The sequence below is a fragment of the Bos indicus genome, chromosome 29, assembly GCF_029378745.1.
Source record: "Bos indicus isolate NIAB-ARS_2022 breed Sahiwal x Tharparkar chromosome 29, NIAB-ARS_B.indTharparkar_mat_pri_1.0, whole genome shotgun sequence".
NCBI lineage: Eukaryota > Metazoa > Chordata > Mammalia > Artiodactyla > Bovidae > Bos > Bos indicus.
The window spans coordinates 23,969,318-23,989,713 of record NC_091788.1 but is presented as its reverse complement, the minus strand read 5'-3'; the positions used below and the strand labels follow the sequence as shown (position 1 = coordinate 23,989,713).

Below are 20,396 nucleotides of genomic sequence, written 5' to 3'. Positions count from 1 at the left end.
TCCATGGGGCTGCAAAAAGTTGGACACAACTGAGCGACTGAACAAAAGCAACATATTCTCTGGCAGTTTGGGACAAAAACTGTATAGAACATTCATCTTCAGTTGACCACTTACATATGTACGTTTTCATCCTTTGACATGCTGTACCAAACTGTAGCTCAGCAAGAGAAGTATTTTAAGTCGCTGGAGAATTGTCTGTCCTCTAGCTGGTTTAGCCAGCAGACTAATACATATGCAGCAGAGAGAGTCTGCATCTACATAGGGCAAATGATATTCTATCTTGATGGTTATTGAGGAACCCCTCCCCTTTTCTTGTTCTACCTTAGAGGAATGAATTTTAACTCAAGTAGGCCTTAAATTATTAAAAAATTAGTCAGTGCTCACAAAATATGAAGACAGATTTTAAAATCATTTCTTTTTGATAAAAGAATTATAAATGGAAGTTAATTCATTTTTCTCTATAAGACATATTAATATTTTCTATAAATTTCTCAAATTATTAAGTAGAGGGCTGTAAGTGTTCTTTAAGTAGATATATTATAGAACCTTCTCAGATAGATGTACAATAAATGACCATACTAAGCAACTATATTCAGTTATCACAGGTTTGCTTAATAAATCATTACTGTTTAGAGTGTTAGTTTGTTGGTTCTTAGAATTTTTTCAATTATAATTGGGCCAATATATGCAATTTGGAATCAGAATGAAATGACATTTTTTAGTTTCATTCTTTTATTATTTAGACCCATATAAATTCTCCTCAAATATTTCATTCATATAAATAATAATGATCTTAGACATGCATTGAGCTAGGCACTGTTCAAATTGCATGTATTTATTACTCCCCGAACCCTTTGAGGAAGATCTTATTCTCATTTGCACGAGAGGAAACTGAGGGAGAGAAATTTTTAAGCCGTTTTCCCAAGGTCAAATAGTTGTAAACAAAAGAGTCAAGATTAGAAACCAAGCAGTCTGTTGACTTTTAACCTTAATGCTTTTGTGCCTCAAAGGAAAAAATCTGTTTATGCACATTAAAAAATTAATTTGTATGTCTAGCACATTTATACATGCATGTAGTTTAAAGAGGTAAGGAGATATGGAAGGCTTTATAAAAAAGATTTATCCCCTAGAAAAAGTTTCCCAGCTCCCATCCCTAGCACAATCACTTTGAAACTTTTTAACATTCTTTTTTTGGTGTTTTTGGTCACATCTCTAAATAACATTTTTCTTTACTACTTTATATCCCCAACTTTGGAATTTTTTTTATTTTCCTTACCATATAAGGGCGATTTAGCTATTTTCCACACAACTCCGCACACTTTTTTTTTTTAGGTCAATATTCTGCATTTATGTTGTTATGTGTGTGCTCATATTGGTGAAGTGAAAGTCTCTCAGACATGTCCAACTCTTTGCGACCCCATGGACTACACAGTCCATGGAATTCTCTAGGCCAGAATACTGGAGTTGGGGTAGCCGTTCCCTTCTCCAGGGGATCTTCCCAACCCAGGGACTGAACCCAGGTATCCCATATTGCAAGTGGATTCTTTACCAGCTGAACCACCATGGAAGCATGATATTGGTAAATGAATTATTATCAGGTATCCTTGGTTTCCTCTCTTGCACAGTTCTTGGTTCCCCTGTCATCAGTAATCATCTATTTATGAATCCTTTATTCATATTATTGCTCAGTTTACTGTGGATTTATCATAATTTATTCCCAAACTCTCACCAATAGTATGTGGTTATTCAGTTGTCAAGTCATGTCCAACTCTTTGCAACCCATGGACTACAGCACACCAGGCTTCCCTGACCCTCACCATCTCCTGGAGTTTGCCCAAGTTCATGTCCATTTTATAAATACCTTCAAAGACATTAACTCTTTCATGTTCTTGAACTAATCTCTCCCAAACGTAGGGTGACCACTAAGCTCACTGCCTGGCTCATGTCCTGGGAATCTCTCTTCCTCATGATTCTGGGGATCCCCTTTGCCTTTCCCTGGAATGGTAGCCCCTGTTCCTGAATACTGTGCATATATTTTTCTTGTCTACTGCTCTGGCTTAATGGAGTGCATTCTCCATTAATTATATGAGAAAGGGTATGTGAGAGAAAAAATTTTGAGACCTTCTCTGAAAAATATTGTTTATTAAATGTGTGGATACTTAAAAATTGCTTAGATGACTCGCTGGAGCTTAGTAAGCAAAAGATATATGTCTAGGTACATAATTTTGCCTTCATCCTTGACTGATAATTTGAAAAAAGCATTGTGTTTTAGGTTGTAAATAATTTTCTTTTCTCAGAATTTTGAAGCCATTCTCACGTTGTCTTCTAGGCTCCAGTATGCAATTTGAGAAGTCCAACGTCTTTCTAATGGTTTAGGCTTCTCCCTGGAGAAGGAATTGGCAACCCACTCCAGTATTCTTGCCCGGGAAATCCCATGGACAGAGGAGCCTGGTGACCTACATACAGTTCATTGCATCCCAAGAGTCAATCAGGACTTTGCAACTAAACCTACCTACCTAACCTGTAATTGACATTTTTAAATTTTCTGATGATATTAGGTCATTTTCCTTCACTTTACTAGGCACTCAGTGGTCCTTTTCAATCTAGATATTCATAGATTTTAAGCCTGCCAGTATTCTTGAATCATGTCTTTGGTGATTTGTTTCATATCCTCTCACCCCAACATTTTTGTCTCCTTTTTCTTTTTTTCTGTCTCTCCTATTATTTGGATGTAAAACTTCCTGGTTATCTAACTTATTTACTTTCCTGTTTCCCTGTTATTTGTCATTTTCATCTAATGTCTTAGATGAGGATTTCTTCCACTTTTTCTTCCAACCCTTACACTGAGCTTTCTATTTCTGCAGTCCTTTTTATACTTCAAGACTACTTTTTCTCTTTCTATGCTTTTTAAAATAGAATATTGGTTTTATTTTATGAATGCAGTGCATTTTCCTCTTCAGACATTTATGATAAATTATTTAAAATGTTCTTCTCTTAATGGAATCCCTGTATCCTCCTGATTGCTTCTGTCTATGAATTTGCTTTGGCTTCTGTCTTTCATGTCAGAAGATTTTTCCACATGTTTGAACCTAGCTCTGCACTGATAATTAACATCTGGATAATGAAACACAAATTGAAAGCTCTGTGCAAATGAGCATGTGATGGATGACAATGGAATTCAGTATAGGGTGTTCTAGTGCATTCTCTGGAGAAAGTCTATTGTTAATATCTTTACATATTTTATTTTTAGTTGATTTCCTTAGAAACTACTCCAGAACTCCTGTCCATAGACTCTAAGCCAATCTTTTTTTTTTTTTCCTCTAATTTTATTTTATTTTTTAAACTTTACATAATTGTATTAGTTTTGCCAAATATCAAAATGAATCCGCCACAGGTATACATGTGCTCCCCATCCCGAACCCTCCTCCCTCCTCCCTCCCCATACCATCCCTCTGGGCCGTCCCAGTGCACCAGCCCCCAGCATCCAGCATCAAGCCAATCTTTTAGCACTCTGTTTGCTGTGTAAACTTGCAGTTATTTCCCCTCAGTTCATTGTGAAACTTGGATTCAGTTTTGCAGTGTTCCCCAGTGTAGAGCATAAATGTGCCTTCTTCTGCTAGGTTGGTGGCAGGGGGCAGTCATTTAACTGAACAGAATATGGAAGATGATCTGGGTGTTCGTTTCCTAAAAAGACTCTTTATTCACCTTTCTCTGCCACTCTGAGGGGTATTTGGTGCTGTCTATTCCCGAGGCTTTGGAGTTCCGTGGTGCAAAACAAATGGTTTCTTGGCTTTTCTCCCTGAGTGTTTAAGATTCAGCTTTATCAGATCTGAAAAGTCGATCGTCACTCCTTCACCTGCTTTCCAGTTTCCAAAATTGTCTTCTTGTCTCTTCTGTCATTCTCATTGCCTGTATAGATATATAATTTAAAAACAAAAAGTAAAAGTTGAAATGTAAATGTAATGGGGTTTCAGGAAAGAGCAGATACCAGTACATGCATTTAACTATTTTTTCTGGGAAATTTCATTGTGGATATTTTCCATTTTGTGCAATCATCAGTTTATCTGTTAGATGCCTGAAACTCTGCAATGGTGATTTTGTTTTTGTGTGACACTCTTCTGTCCCTTCCCAGGGATAGAAGTGGGAGAGGGAAAGCTTCACATAGATACATACAATTCGATGCATGATACAGGGTGCTTGGGGCTGGTGCACTGGGATGACCCAGAGAGATGGATGGGATGGGGAGGGAAGTGGGAGGGGTGTTCAGGATGAGGAACACATGTACACCCATGGCGGATTCATGTCACTGTATGGCAAAACCAATACAATATTGTAAATTAAAAAAACAAAAAAAAGAAACACAGGAGGGAAAAAAACTGCATGAGGCAGAAGAAAGGGCATATACTTAGAGGGAAGTGGCTTGTATTTAAATGTTCTGCTAATTTAACAGGAGTTGCTAATCTTCTTGGCATATAACTATGTTTATTTATAAAATGAAAATAAATCACCTACCTCCGGTTGCAATTTTCAAATTGAGATAAAGTGCTACCTAACACAGAGCCTTGGATGTGGTGCCTGGTAGAGGACATTGTCCATTTTGAGAAGGGAGAACATTTGCAGCCTAGGGGTGAGGAGGCTGGAGGAAATCCATTCGAGGTTTTTAGATTTGTATAATCACACCTACTTTGTGTGTTGACGAGGGATAAACCAGCTAGCTAAACAGCTGGCTTCAGAAAGCCCTATCTCAGTTTCAGGTTCTGTAGTTAATTTTAATAGTGTGTGTTAGTCACTCAGTCATGTCCAACTCAAGTCTTTGCTAGCCCATGGATTGTAGCCCACCAGGCTCCTCTGTCCATGAAATTCTCCAGGCAAGAATCCCGAAGTGAGTTGCCATTTCTTTCTCCAGGGGGATCTTCCTGACCCTGGGATCAAACTCATGTCTCTCATATTGCAGGCAGATTCTTTACCATCTGAGCTACAAGGGAAGCCCAGTTATTATAATAACCTTATTGCAAAAATTAGGTCACTGAATCATGCTGGTTTAACAGTGAAGTGTGTTTTATAAGGACTATGATTTCAGGCTAACTGGGACTTTTTAAGAAAACCCACAGTGTATGGTTACCTGAGCTTGTGTCAACAGTTGTGGGGTGTGTGTGTGTTGAACTAAAAACTGAGATAGGTATAACAGAGAGGACTTTGTTGACTCATGCATCCAGTTATTATTAGCACAGAGTGATTCTCTTGCTGGATCCTGATTCAAAGAGAAACCTCTGAAATGCAGAGCAATTGAAGAGAAATATAATGATCATACTTGTGAATATTTCATGGAAGACAGCAGTCTTCCCAAATTATCAGAGAGAAGTGAGTGGCATAGTTAAGGCCCTAGGTAATAGCAAAGTATTTAATACAGTTGTTCATATGGCTGTAAAGTTGACTTAGAAGAGAAGATAAAGGCTGTTTCCAATTTACCTGTAAACTTTAGTCTTCACCTGTCTTCTTTTCAAGAAAGGCTAAAGTTCTGTTTAAGTGTCATTTTAGTGGATTGTAAACATCACTGTTTCATTCCAAAGCCAAACCCCCTATAAAAAATAATAGTGTGGCTCCCCACCCCACCTAAATATCCTTTCTTCAGGGTGGGATTTTTTTTTTTCTTTACTGAATGAACTCTGTCTCTGGAAAGCTCTTCTTTGTGTATAAATAAGTATAACACTTCTTCAAATGAGGGCTTCTGTAGCCAATTTGATATTGTACAGTGTGTATCCCCTTTTGGAAAACTAGGAGGACACTTCTGGATTATTTTAAGTCTGGCTATCTACATCCTCTCTGATAACTATGCATCTGTCAGCTCTTCTGTGGTTATTAAATAGTGATGGAATGACAGGTGAGAAATTGTGTTAATTGTACATTGGAGAAAATGCGACAGATTGACTCTCTGCATTGATCTTTTTAGAAAATTACTGATAAAACAACATTCATAATCAGTTGTCTGTAGGAAAACATGAAATGGATATTAAGAGTTTGCGTAAAGAGTGTGCGGGGGTGGGGGGTGGGTTGGGAGTGGGTATGTATTTTAAAATTATGCTTTCATTAAGGCAAAGCTTTGCTATAAAGCAGTCTTGTGCATTGAAAATTTACTGTCTCTTTTTAAATGCATGTTTTCCTTTTTAAAGGGATATCTTTCAAAACCTTTTACTTTTTATTTCAAGAATCATGAATGTTTCTCTCCTGCCTCCAGGGCATCATAAATTTCTTAGGCTTGCCATTCAAGGTTCTCTACCCTCTGACCCCAATTTACTTTCCCCATTTGTTTGTCCCTGTTTTCCTCCATAAACCTTTCCTTTCAGCTGAATGGCAATGCTTAGTGTACCCTACAGGCCTTTCAATTTGGCTTCCATCCCCGAAATCCTCTCTTGCCTCTGTACTTTGCTGCTGCTAGCCCTTCTTTCAGATGTGACTGAGGAACTTTCACTTGCGATCCCTGCCCATATATGTTGTCAATCCACCTTGTGCACTTTTGTGCCCCAGCTGGGTCATTCAGGAATCATTTAGCATCAACTTTCAGTTCCTAGTGTACCTCCATTCACCCCATTTAACTCTGTCCAGAATGTAAACTCCTTGAAGGTAACAGACTTCATATTGTTTCATAGCATTTCTTTCTTCTAACATTAAAAGATCCATTTATGCATCCATTGCTTGTTCCTATATTTTTTTATCTATGTATCTATCCATTTATCATTCATGTATTTTCTGCTGTCTATGCCCCCTGGAATATAAATTCAGAAAAAAGTCATTGAAAAATTGTGAACATTACAGATGGTACATGGCAGACAGTTTTGGCTCTGAGGCCCATGCTCACAGTCACTAGTCTATACAGCATTATGGTGATGGTCAATAACCCTTGGAAAAAAAGCTTTGCCTAACCTAGAAAGAATATTAGAAAGCAGAGACATTACTCTGCCAACAAAGTTCTGTGTAGCCAAGGCTATGGTTTTTCCAGCAGTCATGTATGGATGTGAGAGTTGGACCATAAAGAAAGCTGAGTGTCGAAGAATTGATGCTTTTGAACTGTGGTGTTGGAGAAGACTCTGGAGAGTCTCTTGGACTGCAAGGAGATCAAAGCAGTCCATCCTAAAAGAAATCAGTCCTGAATATTCTAAAACCACTATGAGGTACCATTTCACACCAGTCAGAATGGCTGCGATCCAAAAGTCTACAAGCAATAAATGCTGGAGAGGGTGTGGAGAAAAGGGAACCCTCTTACACTGTTGGTGGGAATGCAAACTAGTACAACCACTATGGAGAACAGTGTGAAGATTCCTTAAAAAACTGGAAATAGAACTGCCTTATGACCCAGAAATCCCACTGCTGGGCATACACACTGAGGAAACCAGAATTGAAAGAGACACATGTACCCCAATGTTCATCGCATCACTGTTTATAATAGCCAGGACATGGAAGCAACCTAGATGTCTATTAGCAGATGAATAGATAAGAAAGCAGTGGTACATATACACAATGGAGTTATTACTCAGCCATTAAAAAGAATACATTTGAATCAGTTCTAATGAGGTGGATGAAACTGGAGCCTATTATACAGAGTGAAGTAAGCCAGAAATAAAAACACCAATACAGTATACTAACGCATATATATGGAATTTAGAAAGATGGTAACAATAACCCTGTTTACGAGACAGCAAAAGAGTCACTGATGTATAGAACAGTCTTTTGAACTCTGTGGGAGAGAGAGAGGGTGGGATGATTTGGGAGAATGGCATTGAAACATGTATAATATCATATATGAAATGAATCGCCAGTCCAGGTTCAATGCACAATACTGGATGCTAGGGGCTGGCGCACTGGGACGACCCAGAGGGATGGTATGGGGAGGGAGGAGGGAGGAGGGTTCAGGATGGGGAACACGTGTATACCTGTGGCAGATTCATGTTGATATATGGCAAAACCAATACAATATTGTAAAGTTAAAAAAAAAAAAACTGATACTGAAGCTGAAGCTCCGATACTTTGGCCATTAGATGAGAAGAACTAACTTATTGGAAAGACCCTGATGCTGGGAAAGATTGAAGTCAAAAGGAGAAAGGAGTGGCAGAGGATAAGATGGTTAGATGGCATCACCAACTTGAAAGACATGAGTTTGAGCAAGCTCCTGGAGTTGATGAAGGACAGGGAAGCCTGGTGTGCTGCAGTTCCATGGGGTTGCAAAGAGTTGGACACAATTGAGCGACTGGACTGACTGACTGATAATGACCCCAACATACTTCTTCTTTTTTTTTTTTTTTTTAAGTGTAACATTTATTTTTTATTTATTTATTTTAAAAATTTTTTTACATTTTTATTGCCATATAGTTAGTTCACAATGTGGTGTTAGTTTCCGTTGTACAGCAAAGTGAACCAGTTATACATATACATATATCCCTTCCTTTTTTTTTTTTTTTCCATATAGGTCATTACAGAGTATTGAGTAGAGTTCCCTGTGCTGTACAGTAGGTTCTTATTAGTTGTCTATTTTTCAAAAAGAATGAAATAATGTCATTTGCAGCAACACATATGGACCTAGAGATTGTCATACTGAGTGAAATAAATCAGATAGAGAAAGACAAATATCATATGATATCACTCTTATGTGAAATCTAAAAGACGGTAACAATGCTTTGCTTTTTTCTCCTTCATTAGGAAGAAGCTCTATAGAGCAATAGCAATAAAATTATCTTTAACAGAAATACTTCTGCTATTATTTCTGGTTTAGTAGACATAAATTTATAATGAAGTTTGGGCAATATAACTTTTAAAAAGGTGTTGATCATTAATGGTTAATGTCAGAGAGAAACTGGTTAGATTCTGGATACTTCACCTCTCAAAGGATATTGACACTGATGAAGATTCATTCTTTGACTGTTAAACTTCTCTTGTCTTCCCTAACATCTTTTTTTCTCTGTTCTCCCCTTTCCGCCACCAAATCATTTCTTTATTGCTCCCATGGTTCAAAGATAGATGGTCCTCAGTTTTCTCTTCATAATCTTCTGTGTTTTGTCTGCAATCATTTTTCTAGTCTAGTACTTCTTGACATTGGTGATATATGACACATTACAGTGTCACAATCAGCCATGACATATGTCAAAACCACTCACTTATTCAGAAGCATTGAGTTATAAGCTCAATGGACCTGAGTTTGAACAAACTCCAGGAGATTGTAAAGGACAGGGAAGCTTGGCATGCTGCAGTCCATGGGGTCACAAAGAGTTGGACTGGACTTAGCAACTAAACAGCAACAATAAGCTCCTATGAATCATTTACATTTTTAAGTAATTGGATTCACCTCAATGTTACCATTATAAGGATGTCATATTCACTCATTTGCATTTTAATGGTGGGTGCTTCTTTGTGTTGGGAAAGGTGGAATCAGAGTTAGCTGGAAGTCAATCGCTCATAATTCAGTCTATTTTATGTTTGCTGAAAATATCCAGGAACTGTGGTTATTGATGTGGCATTGATAGAGCAATTTTGAAATACTATAATTTGTTATCTGTGGATATATACTTATATTTGATTCCTTGATTTTACCCTTGAACATATTTTGAATAAGGAAGAGAAATGAAGAAAGCCTGCGTGTTTATCCACATAGAACAGAATAGAGGAGGCTCTAGCTACAGTTTTCCAATCGAAGGCAATATGATTATCTAAAGGATGTGTGCAATCATACTATTTATACTAATATCATGAATAAGCATAAATATTATCTGTTATACTTTTAAACTATGAAATATGGATTATTTTTATTAGTACATGCTTACTTTTTAAAATATTACCTGTAGAGGTAATATCGAATTGGATCTTTAAAAAATAATTTTATGTAATTTTTATATTAGATCAGCTATATATATTTTTCCCTCCATAAAGTTATATTTGAGATCAGTAAATCAATTTACTAATCATTTGCAGGTAAAATACTTTTGTAAATATGAGCTATAAAAACAGTTTGAGAATTCTGTGCTTTATTTGGCCAGCTGCTTTGTTCATATGCATGTGTATTTGCTTTTCATTACAATCTGAGTATACGCCTGGGAATATGTCTCATGAATGCCATTCATCATCTGTCACGGCAGAAGCAAAGTTGAAAACCTCTGCTTGAGGCTCTTTTGTATACTTCTGTGTAGTGAACTCTGTCCCACAAGTTGATGACTCCTGAATTTCTGCCATTACCCACAATCCTTTGTCTGGAACTGCAGAGTCATTTATTAAGCCCCCCACTGGGCATGTGGATGTCTTACAGGTCCCCAAACATGGCATGTCTGAAACTGAACTCATTTTCTATCTTATTCGCCCAACCCAACTGCTCTTTATTCAGTGTTGTGCATTTTCACTGATTATATTATCATTCACCAACTTCATTTAGAACATTAAGAATAAGATTCCAGGTCTCCAAGGTTGATAGCCTAGTCCTGTTTATCTTCTAAATATCTCTGAGAGCATTTCTATCCTTCCTCAGTGCCATCATCTTAGTACAACTGCTCATCGCTTTATACTATGACTATTTCATAGCCCAGTGGTTCTCAAGTTTCAGCATGCATCAGAAGCATTAAAATAAAAATTGTTGCATTCCCTACTGCAGACTTCAGATTCAGTATTTCGAGGGATAGTTCTAAGAGATTGCATTCCTTACCTGGTCAGGGTGGCCCTGATGCGTCTGTGTTGGGGATCACTTTGAGAACCACTGCCATAACCTGTTAATTGGCCTTCCTGCCACCAGGCTAATCACCTTACTAATTATTCTCCAAATTGCTTCCAATTTGGTATCATTTTTAAATGTAAATTGTATTATTCCCCCCACCCCAAACCTTTGTACTATCTCAGCATCACACTTAACAATAGCCTTAGTTGAACTCTTAGCACTCAGTATGTGAAACCATGGCACTCTTCTTATTTTTATACCCGCACAGAATATATTATAATTTTGTCCCACTGAGGCTAAGAGCTTTCTCTAATGTCTGGGGATGTTTGTAGGTTAATCTGGCCATTAAAATTTCAACTACTATCCAGTTTATACTCCTAGTCACAAGGCTGGCTTCCTTCTTTATCCATACTTTTAAAAGATTTATGTCCTTTCCAGGGATGAGACGAGGATTGGGGTGTATACTTATATAATAAGGGTGGCCCACTGGTAGAAAAAAAATTGTGTAGTTGGGTCTGAGTTATTTTTCTGCCAGTGTTTTCTCCTGGTATTATCCTCTGCTTTAGCCTAAGACACTGGTGGTGGACAGCTATTATCCATCTTATGTGCCATAGTAAGTGACAAACAGGTATCTAGATGGCTCCTCCTCTATTGCCATTTAATATCAGTTTTTAGAAAGGAGCAGTATTGCTTCTTTCCTTTATTCCTGGCAACCTCTAAGCACACCACATACTGACCTGGACTTGTCCAGACCTTGTGAGGATGTAAATGCAGATCCTTGCTGCTCAAAGTATGATAAGGGGCCAGTGGAATCCAGAATACACACACTGAATTAAAATGTAAATTTCAATGAGATCCCAGGCTGATCAAGTCTGAGAAGCTCTGGCCTCTCTTGGACACCTAAAAATATTCACATCTCCTGTTGCCATTCTCTGTTCTTTCATAATAGGTGAATTTGTACAATCTATGTTAGCCAGTTTCTTCATCCATAAAATGGGAACTGTAATGCTTACGTGATTTATAATGATGTATGAAATTATTCAGCACAGACCTTAGATGTGGCAGGCAGTCTGTAGTAGTAGCCATTATTAAGTCTGCATCTCTCATCTTCTTGACTTTTAACAGTTTTTTGGAAGTCTTCATAATTGAGTCACCTACTTCCCCAAACAAATACTAATCTGCATCAGGGGTGCTGATGCCTGAAAATTAAATGAGAATGGGATTGTAACTGGTTTACAATTAAAGATATGTGTAATTTTCAATTAAATTGCATAAATGGTACAGTTTTGGGAAGCTGAGAGTTTCCCTGCCTTCCAGGGTTGAGTGGTTGATTTATAGAAATATCAAATATTAATGCTTGTAGCTCTGATCTGGAAGAATATATTAAAGGACACTCTGTATCATAGTGAGAAGGAAAACACAAATAAAAAACATAGTGAGATACTACCAAAACCTATTAGAATAACTAAAATTAAAAGTACAATAATACCAAGTGTTGGTGAAGTTGTAAAGCTGTAATTCTCTTACACTGGTGGGGATATAAAATAGTACAACCGTTTTAGAAAAGTGTTCAGTAGTTTCTTACAAAGTTAACAAGAATAAAAGGGATAAACTCTAGCCATCATAAAATCAGTAAAGATGTGGTTAACTCAACAACACCATCACCAACTGGGTATAATTAACATCTATAGACTCTTTCATCCAACAACAGCAGAATGCACATTCTTCTGAAGTTCTCATGGAACATTCACCAAGACAGACCACATTTTGGACCATAGAACACACCTTAACTAATCCAAAAAAACTGAAATCATACAATGTATGTACTCAGACCACAGTATAAATAAAAACCAATAATAGGAAGAGAGCTCAAAATATTCCCAGATAAATGAGATTAAACGACACAGTTCTAAGTAACATAAGGGTCAAAGTCGAAGCCTCAATTTTTTTTTTTTTTTATAATTTTGAGCAAGATGAAAATGAAAACACAACTTAAGAAAATTTGTGAGATTGGTGAAAGCAGTGGTTCTGGGGAAATACATATTAATGAATGCATATAGTGGAAAGGAAGAAACATTTAGAATCACTAATCCAACTTCCACCTTTGTTGTTTAGTCACTAAGTTGTGTCCCACTGTTTGCAATCCTGTGGACTGGAGCCTGCCAGACTCCTCTGTCCATGGGATTTCCCAGGCAAGAATACTGGAGTGCATTGCCATTTCCTTCTCCAGGGGATCTTCCCGACCCAGAGATTGAAACCATGTCTCCTGCATTGCAAGTGGATTCTTTACTGCTGAGCCACCAGGAAGCCCAATTTCCACCTTAGGAACCTAGAAAAAGAAGAGAAAATTAAATCTAAAGTAAGCAGAGGAAAAAAAAAATATTAAGAATTTGAGCAGAAACCCAAGAAATTGAAAAGAAAAAAATTAATATATAAATTCAACAAAATAAAAAAGTAATTCTCTGAAAAGATCAGTGAAATTGAGAAGTGTCAAGTCAAGATAATTAAGGGAAAAAAAAAAGGACACAAATTACTACTTTCAGAAAAGACTGGTTATCTTACTACAGATACTTTTGACATTAAAACGATAATAAAAGAATACTATTAACAACTTTTTTTTCTCACAAATTTTTTATAACCTAAATGAAAGATAGTAATTCCTTGAAAGACCCGTGTTGTCAAACTTGCACAGGAAGAAACAGACAATCTGATACATCTATATGTAGATTTAAAATTGACTCAACAAATTAATAACCTTCCAAAACAGAAATTTCCAGGCCCAGATGCATTAACTAATGAATTTCACCAAATGCTTAAGGAAGAAATGATACCAGTTTCCTACAATATCTTTCAGAGGATAGAAGCAAAAGGAATATTTTATAACTCATTCTATGAGGCCAGCATTACCCTGATTACAAAGCCAGACAAAGATACTACAAGAAAGGAAAGCTGCAAACCTATATCTATCATGATCATAGATGCAAAAATTCTCAACAAAATACTAACAAATTGAATTCAGCAATGTGTAAAAAAAAATTACACACCACAATCAAGTGATATTTATCCCAGATATGCAGGGTTGTTTCAACATTCAAAAAATTACTTAATGTAATTCATCACTTCAACAGGCTGAAAAATAAAAATGATCCTATCAATAGATGTAGAAAACCATTTGACAAAACTCAACACCCATTCATTATAAAAAGCTCTCAGTAAATTAGTAGAGGAAAACGGCATCAACTTGATAAAGAATGTTGCTGTAGTTTAGTCGCTAAGTCGTGTCTAACTCTTGGGACCTTATGGACTGCAGCCTGCCAGGCTCCCCTCTCCATGGGATTTCCCAGGCAAGAATACTGGAGTGGATTGCCATTTACTTCTCCAGGGCAACTTCCCAACCCAGGGATTGAACTTGTGTCTTTTGCATTGCAGGCAGATTCTTTATCACTGAGCCACTGGGAAGTCCTGTGATAAAGAATACTTACAAATAATCTACAACTAATACCATAGTTTGTAATGAGAAATAGAGTTTTCCCACTAAGATCAGGTCCAAGGCAAGGATGTCTTCTTTTACTACTCCTTTTAAATATTATCCTGGAGTTTCTAGCTAATATATTAGGACAAGAAAAGGAGATTAAAAAATATAGATTGAAAAAGAAAAAATAAAACTGTCTTTGTTTTCAGATGACAAGCTCATCAAGAAACCCTGAAAGAATAAATGAAAAAAAACAAAACCCAAAAAACTCCTGGAACTCATAAGTGATTAGAAAGATTGCAGGTTACTGGGTTAATATACCAAAGTCATTTGTTTTCTTATACACCAGTTTTCACTAAAACTACAATATCATTTACTTTAGCATTTCCAGAAATGAAATATGTTGGTATAAACCTAACAATGTATATATATAAAACCTGTATGAGGAAAACTGTGAAAGTCTGATGAATGGAATCAAAGAAGTACTAATAAATTGAGAAACATTCCATATTCATGGATAGGCAATATTGTTAAGTTTTCAAGATATCAAATATAGATTCAATGCAAACTTAATTAAAATACCAGGAAGTTATTTTATAAATATTGACAAACTGATTCCAAAGCTTGTATGTAAAGTGAAGACCCAGAACAGCCAGCGCACTATTGAAGAAGAACAAAGCTGGAGGACTGGCAGCCCTTGACTTCAAGACTTCCTATGAAGCTGCACCAGTCATAACACTGTGGTATTGGCAGAAGGACGGATGAATAAGTCCGTGGAAGATAATAGAGAGCCCAGAAACTGACCCATATGAATATTTAACTGATCTTTGGAAAAGGAGCAAATGCAGCATGATGGGTAGTCTTTTCAACAAGTGGTGCTGAAACAATTGGACATTATATATGCAACAAATTAATCTAGACACAGGCTTCAAACCTTTGACAAAAAATTAACATAAAATGGATCATAGCTTTCTACATAAGATGTAATACTACAAAATGCTAGGGAAAGTCTCAGTTCAGTTCAGTTCAGTCGCTCAGTCGTGTCCGACTCTCTGCGACCCCATGAATTGCAGCACGCCAGGCCTCCCTGTCCATCACCAACTCCCGGAGTTCACTCAGACTCACGTCCATTGAGTCAGTAATGCCATCCAGCCGTCTCATCCTCTGTCGTCCCCTTCTCCTCCTGCCCCCAATCCCTCCCAGCATCAGAGTCTTTCCCAATGAGTCAACTCTTCGCATGAGGTGGCCAAAGTACTGGAGTTTCAGCTTTAGCATCAGTCCTTCCAAAGAAATCCCAGGGCTGATCTCCTTCAGAATGGACTGGTTGGATCTCCTTGCAGTCTAAGGGACTCTCAAGAATCTTTTCCAACATCACAGTTCAAAAGCATCAATTCTTCGGCGTTCAGCTTTCTTCACAGTCCAACTCTCACATCCATACATGACCACAGGAAAAACCATAGCCTTGACTAGACGGACCTTTGTTGGCAAAGTCATGTCTCTGCTTTTCAATATGCTCTCTAGGTTTGGTCATAACTTTCCTTCCAAGGAGTAAGCGTCTTTTAATTTCATGGCTGCAGTCACCATCTGCAGTGATTTTGGAGCCCCCCAAAATAAAGTCTGACACTGTTTCCACTGTTTCCCCATCTATGGGACCAGATGCCATGATCTTCATTTTCTGAATCTTGAGCTTTAAGCCAACTTTTTTCACTCTCCTCTTTCACTTTCATCAAGAGGCTTTTTAGTTCTTCTTCACTTTCTGCCGTAAGGGTGGTATCATCTGCATATCTGAGGTTATTGATATTTCTCCTGGCAATCTTGATTCCAGCTTGTGCTTCTTCCAGCCGAGCATTTCTCATGATGTACTCTTCATATAAGTTAAATAAGCAGGGTGACAGTATACAGCCTTGACGTACTCCTTTTCCTATTTGGAACCAGTCTGTTGTTCCATGTCCAGTTCTAACTGTTGCTTCCTGACCTGCATACAGGTTTCTCAAGAGGCAGATCGGATGGTCTGGTATTCCCATTTCTTTCAGAATTTTCCACAGTTTATTGTGATCCACACAGTCAAAGGCTTTGGCATAGTCAATAAAGCAGAAATAGATGTTTTTCTGGAACTCTCTTGCTTTTTCCATGATCCAGCAGATGTTGGCAATTTGATCTCTGGTTCCTCTAGAATGGCCAAAATCTCGAACACCAAATGCTGGCAATGATGTGAAACAACTGGTATTCTCATTGCTTGTGGGAATGCAAAATGGTACACTCATTTGAAAGACAGTTTAGCAGTTTCTGACAAAACTGATTATACTTTTACCATAGGATTCAGCAGTTCAGCTCCTTGTTATTCACCCAAATGAGCTGAAAACTTATGTCCAAAAAATTCACACATTTAGTTCCTCTTCACTTTCTGCCATAAGAGGGTGGTGTCATCTGCATATTTGAGGTTATTGATATTTCTCAATGGATGTTTATAGTAGCTTTGTCCTACTTGAGAAAAGTTGGGAACAACCAAAATATGCTTCAGTAGATGAATAAACTGTGGTACATCTAGACAATGGCATTTTCAATGCAAAAAAATCCATTATAGAGCCATGAAAAAACATGGAGGAAACAATGCATTTTCCTTAGTCAAAGAAGCCAATCTGAAAAGGCTGCATACCATATGATTCTGATTATATGGCATTCTGGGAAGTGTAAAACCATGGAGACTGGAAAAAGATTGGCGGTTACCAGTGTTTGTGGAGAAGGAGAGATGAAGGAGCAATACAGAATTTTTAGGGCATTGAAATTGTGTATATATAAGCCTACAATGATGATACACGCCATACCTTTGTCTAAATTCAGAATGTACAACATGAAGAGTGAACCCTAACTTAAACAATGGATTTTAGGTGATAGCGATGTGTCAGTGTAGGTTCATCAGTTGTAACACATATGTAAGATCTTTTTTTTAAATTTTACTTATTTTTTAATCGAAGGATAATTGCTTTATGGAATTTTGTTCTGTCAAACCTCAACATGAATCAGCCATAGGTATAGGAAATCTTTGCATAGGAAATCTTCACATCGGAAATCTGTGTATCTGCCATTCAGTTTTTCTGAACACTTTTATAACCTAAAAGTGTTATAAAATATCAAGTCTATTTTTAAGTGTATCACACAGATACATTGGATGTGCCTAATGAATTATCCAACTCCAAGCTATATTTTCTACTCTATAACATGTCACATCTCCTTGTAACCAATACTCTCGCTTTCTCGCTGCAGTAAAATGTCTATCAAAAATAGAATACAAAGGAGAAAACTGTGACCTAAGCAAGAATTTTGGGTCTAGAATTCTACCAAAAGAATCCAATTCAAAGCAAGAGGAAAAACGCATGTTTTTACATAAATTAAACTAAATCTCCATTTAAAGATCATGGCACTAAGATGCTGATATCTGTCAGGCACTCTGTGAAGGCCATGTTCCCACCAGCTATTCTAGGCCATTCTTGGGAGATTTTCCTTGGCAATGAGACCTCACTGAGGAGCTTCTCTTTTAAACACAGCGCTCTCCCAGCAGCCATGTATGGCGGATGGCACTCCGTGACTATGATTCCTGGGCATGGCATCGGGCTTGAACTGCATGTCAAGAATGTGTTCGGACACACATGTGTGCCGTGGACTTTGAGGAAGTGAAGATTACCTCCACCTCTAGTGACGATGTTTACAGTGCCATCGTGGCAATCCGTTGAAACCACACGGCCTTGAAGAGCAGCTTTGAAACTGACCACAGCCTGCCACCATCTCACAAATCCCGACACAGTGTGTTTCGCAGGATCTCTGTGCCAATGTCGTCCAGTTTGAGAGTCAGCCTCGGGTGGAAACCAGACACAAGAACATAGACATCTAAGTTGTTCGGGACAACACAGAGGGTGAATACAGCAACCTGGAGGATGAGAGCATGAACAGAGTGGTAGAAAGCCTAAGGACCGTTACTAAGGCCAAGTGTTTGCGCCTTGCTGAATATGCTTTCCAGCTGGCTCATCGGATGGGGTGCAAGAAAGTGACAGCCACGTACAAGGCCAACATCATGAGACTGGGAGATTGTCTCTTCATCCAGTGCTGTAGGGAGGTGGCATCCCACTATCCCCAGCTCTCCTTTGAGGGCATGATTGTGGGTAACACCCCCATGCAGCTGGTATCCGGGCCCCAGCAGTTTGATGTCATGGTGATGCCCAGTCTCTACGGCAACATTGTCAATAATGTCTGCACAGGGTTGGTTGGGGGAGCAGGCCTTGTGCCTGCTGCCAGCTATGGGCACATATATGCAGTGTCTGAAACAGCTGCCAGGCAGTCGGGCAAGACTATAGCCAGTAATGTGGCTAACTCTACTGCCACGCTGCTGGCACATTGCATTAGGCTGGATTACCTCAAGCTCCATTTCTATGCCACCTCCATTCGTACTGCAGTCTTGGCATCCATGGAGAACAAGGACATCCAAACTCCAGACATTGGAGGCCAGGGTACCACACTGGATGCCATTCAAAATATCATAGGATCACATCAGTGTTGCCAGTTAAATAGTTAGTGCCTTGGAGGCTGAACTGTCCTCCAAATTCCTTCCTGTCCCACACTTTACGTTTCCTTTGCCTTACCTTACTCTCCCCAGTCACAAAGCCCAGCCAGCTCGGCGGATGTGGACTCCTGAATAAACTAGTTTCTATTCTAGCTCAGAAGAGGTAGGGGGAGAGAATCAAGTCTGAGTGTTTGTTTGTTTGCTTGTTTTGTTTCTTTTTAATACCAGAAACATTGCTTGTTTAAATTAGCCATACCTATTGTGCTGTATATGTAGTGAGGAATTATCCTCTATTTTAATCTGCAATTCACACTTCTCTATGAGATGATACAGTGAATAGATCAGAGTTGTTTATAGAGTCCTGGACTTTTCCAGAATCTGGCACACTGATTTTCTCTTATCTGCTGCTGCTGCTGCTGCTGTCACGTCAGTCGTGTCCGACTCTGTGTGACCCCATAGACAACGGCCCACCAGGCTCCCATCCCTGGGATTCTCCAGGCAAGCATACTGGAATGGGTTGCCATTTCCTTCTCCAGTGCAGGAAAGTGAAAAGTGAAAGTGAAGTCGCTCAGTCGTGTCCGACTTCTTGCGACCCCATGGACTGTAGCCCACCAGGCTCCTCCATCCATGGGATTTCCCAGGCAAGAGTACTGGAGTTGGGTGCCATTGCCTTCTCCATTCTCTTATCTAGGTCATTAAAATTCTGCATACCAACCTGCAGATGAGTCTGGCTTCTCTCTAGAGGTTGTTAATGAGTTAATTACTGCAATAAAAGTTGCCTATAAAATATATGTTGTCATTTTAATAATAAATAAGGTACTGTAAAGCTAGGCAGTGCAGAATGCCTCCACTCCCTCCTAGATTTCCCATCTTTTCTCCTCCTGGTCTTGTTTATGTGAGAAAAGGGAGTTTTTGCTGGTGTAATTTTTCACACATGGACATCTCTGAGCACCGCAGGTCTCCTGCAAAGGGGCCTCTTGAATTCCTTCTTTGAGCCTCCAAGCTCAAGAGTCTAGACATTAAATTCCCAGTTAACGGGCACTGGGACCACGACTCTCTACTATACAAACAGAACCACGTACTGTATTCTCCATGCACACTGCCTTACAGTCTTCCATGCTTTACTTCCTGTTAATCTCTCTTTCAAAGAATGTACATAAGAAAATGAAAAACACTGAGCTCATTTAAGTGTTCCCTGTCATCTTATTATATTTTATTTTATTTATAATAATTTTAAGGGCATAGGTGGGAGAAACACAAAAATGATCATTTGATTAGTGCTGGGAAATATTTATTACTCAAGTGAGAAATAAAAGCAACAGTTATAAAAATTTACAGTAGTTTTATCAGCAGGAATAGATTGCTGTTAGAAGTGAGATTGAGAAAGATGGTAAATCCTTAATAATATTTTGAAAACCTCTGTATCTCAGCTATGGCTCTTGGATCCTGTCATGGTTCATGGAGCACAAGTTAAAGACATTGGACTGAGAGCTGAAAAAGTCTTAGTTTCCAAGAGGCTCTGACTTATCATATTACCTTGATATCACCTATCCTTGTTATGTATAAAGTCAGGGCTCAAAATGTGGAAAATCAAACAGTAGTTTGAGAGGATTTAATCTGAGGAGGAAATGACTACCTTTAACCCTACCTAGAAGTCTTTGTTGAAGAACAAAGCAAGCAGG

General features: G+C 38.3%; 1 protein-coding gene and 1 pseudogene across 2 annotated transcripts in view; both read left to right on the top strand.

The window, feature by feature from the left end:
• The window catches only part of NELL1 (neural EGFL like 1), a 1,057,189-nt gene that overhangs the window by 687,504 nt on the left and 349,289 nt on the right, over positions 1-20,396 (top strand). The window lies entirely within an intron of this gene.
• Positions 16,807-19,175, top strand: LOC139180660 (isocitrate dehydrogenase [NAD] subunit gamma, mitochondrial-like; annotated as a pseudogene).